Raw genomic sequence first — 10,643 nt, forward strand, 5'->3', positions numbered from 1 at the left:
ATAGCTGATGCTTTATAAAAAGGACTGGAAAACAACAAAAAAAATTTGACCTTCATTTGCCATTAAAAATATGAAGCTGTCTCTCCCCACATATCCACACATACACTGTGGAAGCTCATTAGGAGGCTTATGTGATTCTAAGAATTAGGTTTAAATTTATGTGATTCTAAAATTTTTGTACTGTTATATTTACTCAGTTATCAATATGACATAACACTTAAACAGTAAGTCATCTTGTCACTGAGTAGAGATCAATTTATTTTATTTATTTTTAAACTAGAATCCACAGAAGGTGCAACCTGTGAAAAGTTTTCCTTAATGTAAAAGGTGTAAATTATGTGCAAACCTAATAAAATTTAGAGTTGTATACTGTATTTGTATACAATGCCCATTTAATACTTTCTTCTGCAAAGAACAAGTTTTCATTATGTTGACACTGTGACATGGAAGGCAATAAAAAGAAGAGAGACCAGGTATGAAGTAAAGCTAGCAAGGCTGCCTCTACAAGTGCAGGTAAAGGTGCAAATTGATCTAGTGCATGATCCACACAGTCGCACCTCCTGCCATATCACACATGCATGGCAGGAGATGTGATTGTGCATTAGATCCAATCACACCTATTGCCGGTGTAGGGGTGCCCTATCCTGGACTCCACCTAAGACAGCAAGAAGCAGACATCTACTTCTGGGAGTTCCTTTTGCTGAGACGGCTTCCAGCTGTGGGAGCAATGTGCAGCCAGGAAAGAGACACTGCAGCTGACAGGGCTCTGGGTTCTGACTGTGCATGAGGTGTAGCTGGGACCCAGAGACCCATGTGGGCCCAGGGGTTTCACGCACCCCTGTGCCTTTGGAATAGGGTGATCATATGTCCCATTTTAGGTGGTACAGTCCTAGATTTTAGAGACTAGTCTTGGCTGGCTGTTGGGAAGGGCTCAGTCTGGCCAGGAGTCGGAGCAGTGCGGAGTGCCTTACAGGCAGGCACCACTACCTGTCTGGCATGCAGCCCTCCTGCCCCTGTTGACTTGTGAGAGCAAGAGGGGGTGGGGGTGGAGGGAGAGGAGCAGGGCACTGTCTAGGATTTCCTGGATGATGTCCCAGATTTCTGGGGTTTCCATAGGGTTAGCCTATTTGGGGATCATGGCTGGGGGTTTCAGGGCCTGGGGCTTTCACACTGAGCATGGTGCACCCCTGTGCCTGAGAGCTCCATCAGCTAACAGGAATCTCAGCTGCAGGGGAGACCCTATTACATGTGCAAACTAAAGCTTGATAATAAGTACCTAACTATAAAATACACATTTTTGAGGTCTAACTTTATAACCGGTTGGAGATCTTTATCGAATGGTAGCCACTCTGAAAATGTAGCTGGTCTCAAGGTAACTACACAATTTACCAGTTAACTGTGCATTACCTGTAAGACACAGAAGGGGCCTAAGTGACATTATTCCTCTCTTGGAATACTGAAATAAACTGTGTTTTGGTTAGATGTCCTGGCAACGTCAGATGGTGCTTATTACAAGCCAAGTCTGGAAAAATGGAAGAAATGCTGTATACTTTCCTGTGTCACTGTCAAAGGAATGCTATTACTTTTCTTCAACAGAAAATAATACATAGACAACATCCTTGCTTTCTCTACTACAGAGCTTGAGTGTGAGGATAAAGATGAGGAAGGCCCTTTGCTTCATGAAACAAGAGCCAGAAGGAGAAGGGTAGAAAACATCAGATCTTTTTGGCTTTTCTATCTACTACAATCATGTAGAGACTCTTTTTTACTTCCATGTACAGAGACAGACATAATTGGCTACTGCATACGTTAACAAAATATTTTCTTCTGTAAGCCAACTCATGGGAACAGTTTTGTTTTAGCCATTGTGGTATATATTTGGAAAACATGAAGAAAAGAAGAGTAATTCCTCTTATCTCTTGCTTGTGTTTTGGTTTAAGCTTGTATGTAAATATATCTATGTGCACATGTGTTTGTGTGATTTAAAAAGACTAACAGGCTTTCTGAATAAAGTAAATTTATGGAATTTACTTGTTTAAAAAAAAGGTGAAAATGATGATACTAACAAAACAGAGCTTGCTGCTCATAAACAAGTAGCACTGACAAGTGGCAGACAGTCCTCAGTACCCCACTTGGTTTGTGTTACGGCCTTGTTATACAGTAATATTGGGCAGCTTCCTGCAGCTGTTAATTCCTGGATTGTCTGCCCATTAATACCTTAAAGTGGCTTAAAGCATTTGTTATGTGGCTCAAAGTTATGCCACTCCAGGGCAGAATTATCTCTGACCCGCACAATCCAGGTCCTATTCCATTAAGGTGTCGCCACTCCCCACTAGGGCTCTCTATAGATCATGCAGGAAGTGCCCCCCATGTGTCTTCTTTAATGTTTTTCATTTCACTCCTTGTCCTCCCCACCCCCACTGATTGGCTGAAACATCCTGCCAGCTGGGCCATTTGCTGCTGATCACTGGGGACGCAAAAGCCAGTTTTAAATATACCACATTTTTTTCCTCCCCACTGCTGATTCGTGGAAGGGCCCCAGTAGCCTTGCTGCTGACTGGCAGGAAGGCAAAAACTGTGGTATATTTAAAACTATGGTTTTTGCTTCCCAGGTGATCAGCAGCCAACAGCCTGACCAGTGGGGCACCTTGGCCAATTGGGGTTGAGGGGGAGGGTGGGAAGTGGCAAAATGAAAACCATTAAAGGAGCCACTGCAGGGGGCACTTTCTGAATGATTTATGGAGATACCTACTCCCCACAGCTGTGCCACTCAAATTGAAGTTCTCCAGTATCCCAGGATCCCAACTTCCTTCTCCCACCCTCCTGTTGGGCTTTCACACCCCCAGCTGCTTAAGGGAGCAGCCCAGGGACTGGATCCACAGCTTTTCTATTCCCTCCAGTCTCCAGGCTCCTACTCCAGGAACTGCAGGCCAGGGAAGCTTTTCTCAACAACACTGAGCCTGCTTGGGTGGGCATCAAGCCCTGGAGAGCGGAGGAGAGGATGGCCAGCCCCAGTGAGCCCCCAGACTCATCTGGGCTCTGGTAAGCCCTGAGATTCAGCTCCGTGGCTTCAGCAGTGCCCTGCTCTGTGCAGCTGATGCATACACAGCTCAGTGAGAGCTGGTGGCGGCTGCTCTGTGGCGAGGGGCAGCCTGCGGCTGAGGAAGCTGCTGCTCTGAGGTAGGGTGGCTGCAAGGCTGTAGGCACGGGGCTCTGCTGCTGCCTGTGTGGATGTCTGTTTCCAGCCAACGTGTGGGGAGTTTGTGCAACCTGACCAGCGCTGCTGTCTCTGCAATGCTCACTCCTTCCTCTCTCTGCACTGGAGTGGGTGCAGTGAGCAGCCAGGGAAGTACAGACCAGCTCCGGATCCAGACTGTGGGGACAGTTACCCTCAAGGGGAGCTGGGAGCAGCTGAGGCCTGGGAGTGCCTGGCCCCCTAAAGAAGCTGGGTGCCAAGATTTAGCCCCATGGAAAGGATGCCAGGGGCCAGCTAATTTAGCTTCATGGAAGTTGTTCTGCCTTTTACCTCCATTAGTTCCAACCCACCCTGCAGCAAGCACAGCCTCAGCCTCCTTTTGCTATCCCACAGGAGCTAGGCACTTGCCTTCCCAGCCTTGGCCTTAGAAGAGAGAATCATACAGAGGTAGGGCTGGACAGGACTTCTCTGCTCATCAGGCCTCTAGTGGCATGTCACAGCTGTGAAGGTGGGGGACAGTTAGAGAAGGCTCCTAGATGAAAGGTGTGATGGCTCCAAACTAGCACTAACATGGATCAACATTTTCACAGCTCAAAGTACTATGTGTAGCCAGGCCCTTACAGCTTTGTGACTCTACACTGATTGGGATTAGACTAATCCAAGGAGAAACCACAGCACAAGCATCATTACTGGTGACTTTATTGTTCTGAGCAGGAACCCAGACAGAAAGCAAAAAGAGTACCTGGGGAGGTACATAAAGCTACAACATTTAAAGAAACAGTATAGCATGTAAGAGCTGATGAAAAAATACATCACAGTTTGGTGGGGAGCATTATACATTTTTAAATCAGGGTGAGAGTAGGTTAAATTAGATGCCTTTGCTAGCAACACCTAACTTGTTTATCTCAACAGTGTGAGCAAAAATGGCAGTAACCATGGCTGCCTGAAAATCACATCTCATTTTCAGCATGACACCCCTTAACTATAACACCAGTGACTAACACGATTTAAAGGGATACCGTCAACTTGAAAAACATTTTAAAAAGTCATTTCCCTGTATTAAGTTACTAGTAACACCTCCAAAGCATCTACAGGGAAATGGCTGTCAAATTTCATGGTTAAGTCTCCAGAAAGCCGATTCTTTTGCAGAGCACAGGAGTTTGTTGTTGACACATCCCAGGCCCTGCTGCTTCTTGCCAACAACACGCTGCCATCACTGTGCCCACACACAGCTCTAGGAGTGTACTTGCATCTATTCATTCTATGGGGAAAAAAGCTACTACTTCAGTCTTTGTGTTAGAAATGTGAATCTGAATAAACAAACAGCTGATTTTGTTCTCTTACTGCTAAGCAGTATTTTTGCAGGGAGGTGGAGCTCTTGCCTTGTAATAGCAGGCAGGCTCCCACAAGAATGGTTAAAGAGAACCCCTGCCCTTCCCAGAAGGATTTAAAGAGGATAACCCCACCCCACATCACACAGTCACTTTCCACAGTGGGTGGGACAGGGTCCAACAAATTCTCGAGTATCTTCCTTTCTCCCTTCCAATCTGACAGTGGAAAGGATTTTCAAATCCCCACCTTAACCCCCTCCACAATCTCTCAAGCAACAGCACTTGAAGCCTGAATAGTTCATCCTCTCTGGTTTCCCCAGAATTTGTTTTTCTTCCTTCTCCTGATTTTACAATAAGGACACAAAATTAAAAACCTTTAAACACATTTGCAAGAAACACCTCCGCAAATACTTCACTCAATAAGGTATCAGAGCGCTGCATCACCAAACCCCCACAACTACTACTTTTTGACTGTACAACACATGCTTCATCTACACCAGAAACATCAATTCTCTTTTTTACATTACATTTTTTCAGGTCTGCCATTAACTTCATGAATATAATGCTCAATTGAAGGAATTGCTACTATATCAACAAGCTAATTTTTAAGAATAAAACATCAGGGTTGTTCTAAGTCTGTGAATAAACACAAACATTGGTAACTAACTGGGTGATAAAAATGTTTTAGTATTAAATAACTTAATTTTAACATTTCATTATTTTTAAGGATTATGTCTGCAACAAGACAATCAGGAATACAAAGGGCTGAACACAAACAAACAATCTACTTCAAAAGGCAATTAAAATTTATGGGGAAAATTTAAAAATAATGTTATGCATCTGAATGATTAAACAGGATTTATAAAGCTTGAATAATTATTGCAGTAAAATCTTATATTACGTTGCATCTTAACTATCGCTGTAAATACTCCAGAGGCATTAACAGGTGGCTTGAGTAGTATAAACAAGCGTTTTTTCTTTCTAAGTGTCCTGGGTTATAGTAATTTGACTCCTTCCAGAAAGCTTTCAATGAAAGATGGACATCTACCAGTGAACACAGCTGTTGACTAAATTTGTGTAAGCATGAAGCAGTAACCCAGCGGGTTTATCTGACACTTTGGTATGGGGGTATTATTTTCAAAGTTTACTGTATGCTGTTAGTAAAAATTCAGAAGGATTAACCTTTGGCCTTATAGGGCTGAAAAGCCGTATGAGATGACAGAAGCATGACACAAGAACTTATTAATGCTAGGAAGTATTGATAAGTGTAGAAAAATGTTTATAAAGATTAACTACCACAAAAAGAATAAGTGGCTGCAGAATGTAACAACACATTTCCAAACTACAAATAAAGAACAGTCTACCTCATGGCTGTTCAATTTCTGAGTGGCCAGGGCCTGCATTCCCCTGGGTTGCATAATGGCCCCCCCATGCAACCCAGCTGCACTGCACGGGCATCACTGTGCGGTGCCATACGGGAACTCTCATTGTGTGGTAGGCTGCCCTTTGCTGCACTGTGTGCAGGTGTCTCCACCCCCTAGGGAAAGAGGCAGGAAACAGAAGCCAGGGGAGACAGTGGGAGCACAGAGACCTAGGAAGATCTATCTGAAGAAACTATGCTTCAGGGTATTATATACCAGGATGACAACATTTGCAGTATACCTTAAAATTTAGGTAAATCTAAAATGAGCTAAAGAAATTATTTAAGGAATATACATCATTTAAAATATCAGAATTATTAAATACAGTAAAAAGTATATACTTACAATTTTCGATATATGCATGAAAATACAAAATTAGAGTGGTCACCTTTTCAATTTCAAATGTTTCAGGCCATTTCAGTAAAGACTTGTATATATGTAGTTAATGTTACACACTATGATCAGCTTTATTGACCTTAATAGGTATATGGGTAAGTCTTTGAAATTTAGGTTTACATTACACAGAATAGAGAAAAAAAAAAAGTAGTAGTATCATTATCTATAAACTAAGGAAACTGAAAAGTTTTAAGAGTAAACACTTTGACATTCCTGTACAGTCACCCAGGATATTAGACTGTTCACATCAAACTGGGCATACAATAATGGTATAAATAAAAAATAGGTAACTTTATTCATAATTCTTTTGAATTTTTAAGAAGTCAATTTTAAGAAATGGGTTTGAATTACCAAAATCCTCCCTAAGGTAATGAAACAATAGGGAGAAAGGAAGCTAGCTTTGAAAAAACACGTTCTAAAAAGTTGGTTTTTTCCTATGAAACTTTTAAAAATGTGGATTTAAAGAAAGCTATAAAGACTAAATATCAAATTCATGTCGTGTAGAAGAGTGATTTATGAGCTATAAGCAGCATAAAATGTGTCAGCACTTGCACTGTTATTTTTGGTAAGGCAATCATAAACATCAGAGGACTAACCACCTCCTCTTTAGGCAATTCAGAGGGTAGTATACGACCCTGAACAAAGCCATAGCTGAATGTGGCCCTTATGAAATGAACATATTCAAGATTAAATTACTACCTGCCTTCCTCTACTACCACTACTTAGAAGGGAGGGAAAAAGAATAAATCAGTATTTCTTTTTGTTTGTGTTATATGCATTGTGGTCTTTCTGTTAGTGGGTTCAGAAGGCATGTCTGCATGCATTCTCTGGTTGGAACGGCCCCTGGCACACGCTGATCAACAACCCCTGCTTGCACACTTCTGTAGGACTCGCTAAAGTATGGATTAAGACAATCTTGCTCAGTGCATATACTGCTTAGGCTCTTTTAAAAGCATTAACTAAAGCAGATCCCACTGGATGCGTCCACACAAGATGCTTAACTGTGCATTAGTATTGTTTCCTGCAAAGTAAGCATGTGTATTTCCCCAATCCCAAGTAAATTTGCTACCTGAAAATGCAAATAGCAAATTGATTCGAGATTAGTAACAAAATCTGCTCCTGGTCAGCTGTTCACCAGGTGGTGGGAGATAGCTCCCTGCCCCCAGGAGCTTCCTGCTGCCTGTGTGGGCTCCACCACAGGAGCCCAGGCAAGGAATATGTTCTCCTGCCTCAGCAGCAGGAAGCTCCAAGCCCCTGGTTCTGAGATCGTGATCAGAGAGTGGGGGCTGAGAGATCTTTCTCTCCCAGCCCTCACTCCACCATCATGACAGAGGAGCAGGTACTGGGAGACTCAACTCTTATTGGTATGGATCTCCCAGCACTGGCCCCATAGTCACATAGCCAGTGCTGGGAGCTCCCTGCTGGCTGGAGCAGAGAAGCCTGCTCTCTGTTCAGGTCCACGGAGCTGGCAGAGAGAACAGTCTGGGGAACAGGCTGGGAAACTGCCTGGCAGGGGGCTTGCTGGCATCTGTGTATCCAGATGTGCACAGGGGCCAGGAGAGCTCTGCCCACTGCAGGAACAGGTCTCTCCTACCCAGTGCACATCAGGTCCCAATGTCCATGGGTCCAGGAAACAGCTGCCACTGCAGCTGTAGAGCTCTCCTGGCCCCATGCCGACAGGGACCATCCCATGCTTTTTGCCAACCCCATGGGCTAGTGGGGGGTACAGGACTTGGAGCTCTCCCTGGCTGCTGCAGGAGGACAGAGCAGGGTGGGAGCATGTAGACATGCTCCCTTATAGGTTTACTGCACAGTATTTTTACTACACAGTGAGCTTACTTTGAATTAATGGCACTTGTAGACATGCCCACTGAGAATGGAACTAAGTATTACCACATACTGCTTACATAGGCATAGATGAGAAAGCACTGGGAAAGTTAGGCTGTTAGGCCATGAAGTCAACAGACAGAGAGTGTTTGATAAGACCAGACAGGACACCAAAATAAGGATGAAGTGTACAAGGATCGGGACAACCTGGTAAACATGTTTTCCTATTAAGTGTGAAAGCTGCAGTATTTGGTAAAAACTAGGATGTCTATGCATGATGTTACCAAAAGATGTTTAAGTATTTGGTAACAAATGAGAATATATATGCTGTAAACAAAACATGTTTTTATTGTTCTATAGAGGAGGGTCTGGGAATTTTCTATTAGGCTTGGAGGACATATTTATGGATCATGCCTATACCTGACTGCAAATATCCTGGCCAACACCATGTACCAGCTGCTCATATGTGTTACTGTGTAGGTGCCTTGTAGGCAACAGATCTAGGCAAGCTTTATCACTCCTACCATGCCTGCACTCATTCTTTCTATAATAACAGTGTCTCCAGCAAACATACTATCTGCAGCAGCAGTAGGGATGGCATCCTAATCCAGCATGTATGTTGACCACCCCAGAGAAGGCCGATTACACCAAATCCATCCTTTACAGAAAACACTGGAAACAGTTCTCATCACAGCTCCAAGCCATTAAATATTCCAGTCTGGCTATTCTCTAGTGAGAACTCAGGCACGCTGGAGATGGAGATGGAGATGGAGATGGAGACAGAGAGCAGGGGAATGTCCTGGAATATTTTCACTAGCATATTTCTTGGTTTGGAGCATGTGATTAAGCATGGGTGAGTGAGACATGCTCAGACATGACCCAGCCTGGGTACGCTACCAACATGATGTAAGCATGTCCGGAGCATGTGCTCAAGTCACATCACTCCCTATGATAAGCATATATAATGACCTAATAGTTGAATTGATAGGTAGAGAACTGAGACCCCCAGGTTTGGTTTCATGCTGTATTGTGGGCCTTCTGCATGGCCTTGTGGGTTGCTTGGTCTATCTATGCTTTGGTTCCCCACCTATAAAATGGAGATCATAGTACTCCCTTACATCACAGGCTTGTTGTGAAGATAAATGCTATTAAAGACTAAAAAGTTCCCAGATACTGTAGTGATCAAGGCCATATCAACATCTAAATTCCAAAGTTAAGTAAATCAAGATATGCAAGCAGAAGGAATACCCTATAACAACTAAATAGAAATAAAAGTTCAGAGGTGACATTCCTACTACGAATTCCTAGAAAGAAAGTTAAATGGTTATATATTTTCTTCCCCAAAGAGTTACAAAATTAATGGTACTATTTTCTATTATTTACCAACACCATGCTCACTACAAAGAGAGGATAACTGTCTCTGCCCTAGGGAGCTTTGTATATAATGTAGGCAGACCCAATACAGTTAAAATGTATGCCCTACATCCCTACCTTCAGCTTAACAGCAGTGACTTCAATTTTAAATGTTCAAGTTACAGCATATAACTTTGTTTTTAAAGGTGAAAGGATGGGCCCGTCAGAACATTTTCTACTTTGTTCTTTTACAAGACAATCTTTAAGAGCCAGCTGCTTTATACCTATTGTAGATATGCAGTGGGTGCATCTTCAAGAGTATCAGTGGTAAATCTTGAGACCTTAATTTTTTTTCTTTTTTCCCCCCTTTCTGTCTTTTGAGAGCTTCTCTAAATAACCATTCATTAATGAGCAAATCGAGGGCAGACAGTTTGGTGAGTAAAATGTACTGCTTCTGAAATTGAGGGATCACGGAATTCGAAACAAATGGGATACTAAGGAACAAAAAAGTCAAATCAACATTAGAAAAGGTAGGAAAGAGCACAAAGCATAAAAGATGAATACCCCAAAGAAACACTGACACAAACACAGTTAAATTATACTAAAAAAAAATTATCAAAAGTTGAGATGAAAAATTTCAAAGTTATCAATACAAGAGATTTTATATCTGCAAACAGATTTTTTTTGGATTACCAATATACCGAAATAATATCGAATAAATTGAGATTTCATCTTTCTGTCCCTATTTTAGATGTCTTTATTTCCCTGGATGAGAAAACCATTTCCTGTCCATCTCCCTTGGCAATCATTTTCTCCTCACTGCCCTGTGAAAAATTTGGCTGTTTTCTCTAACTAAACTGTTAAGAAAAACTGCAGCAAAAACCCTACTTCCTGCAGCCCTATTTATGTCAACTGAGAGGTGTGACAGAGCACTGTCAAATGCAAACTGGTGGCTACAGGAATGCTGCTTCGAGGAGGGCTTTGGCTTCCTCAGCCACAACCAGCACATCATGACGAGAGAAATGCTGGGATGGGACGGGCTCCACCTTTCCCCTAAAGGTAAGCGTGTGTTCTCTTCTAGGTTGGCGGACCTCCTCCCGTGGGCTTTAAACTAGGCTC

The 10,643-nt window shown here is 42.8% G+C and overlaps 1 protein-coding gene across 1 annotated transcript in view; it reads right to left on the bottom strand.

Annotated features, from left to right (window-relative positions):
- RYR3 (ryanodine receptor 3) overlaps positions 1-10,643 on the bottom strand; it is a 537,566-nt gene that overhangs the window by 222,749 nt on the left and 304,174 nt on the right. The window lies entirely within an intron of this gene.

Source organism: Crocodylus porosus, unplaced genomic scaffold, assembly GCF_001723895.1.
Source record: "Crocodylus porosus isolate Cpor-Errol unplaced genomic scaffold, CroPor_comp1, whole genome shotgun sequence".
NCBI classification, from domain to species: Eukaryota; Metazoa; Chordata; order Crocodylia; family Crocodylidae; genus Crocodylus; species Crocodylus porosus.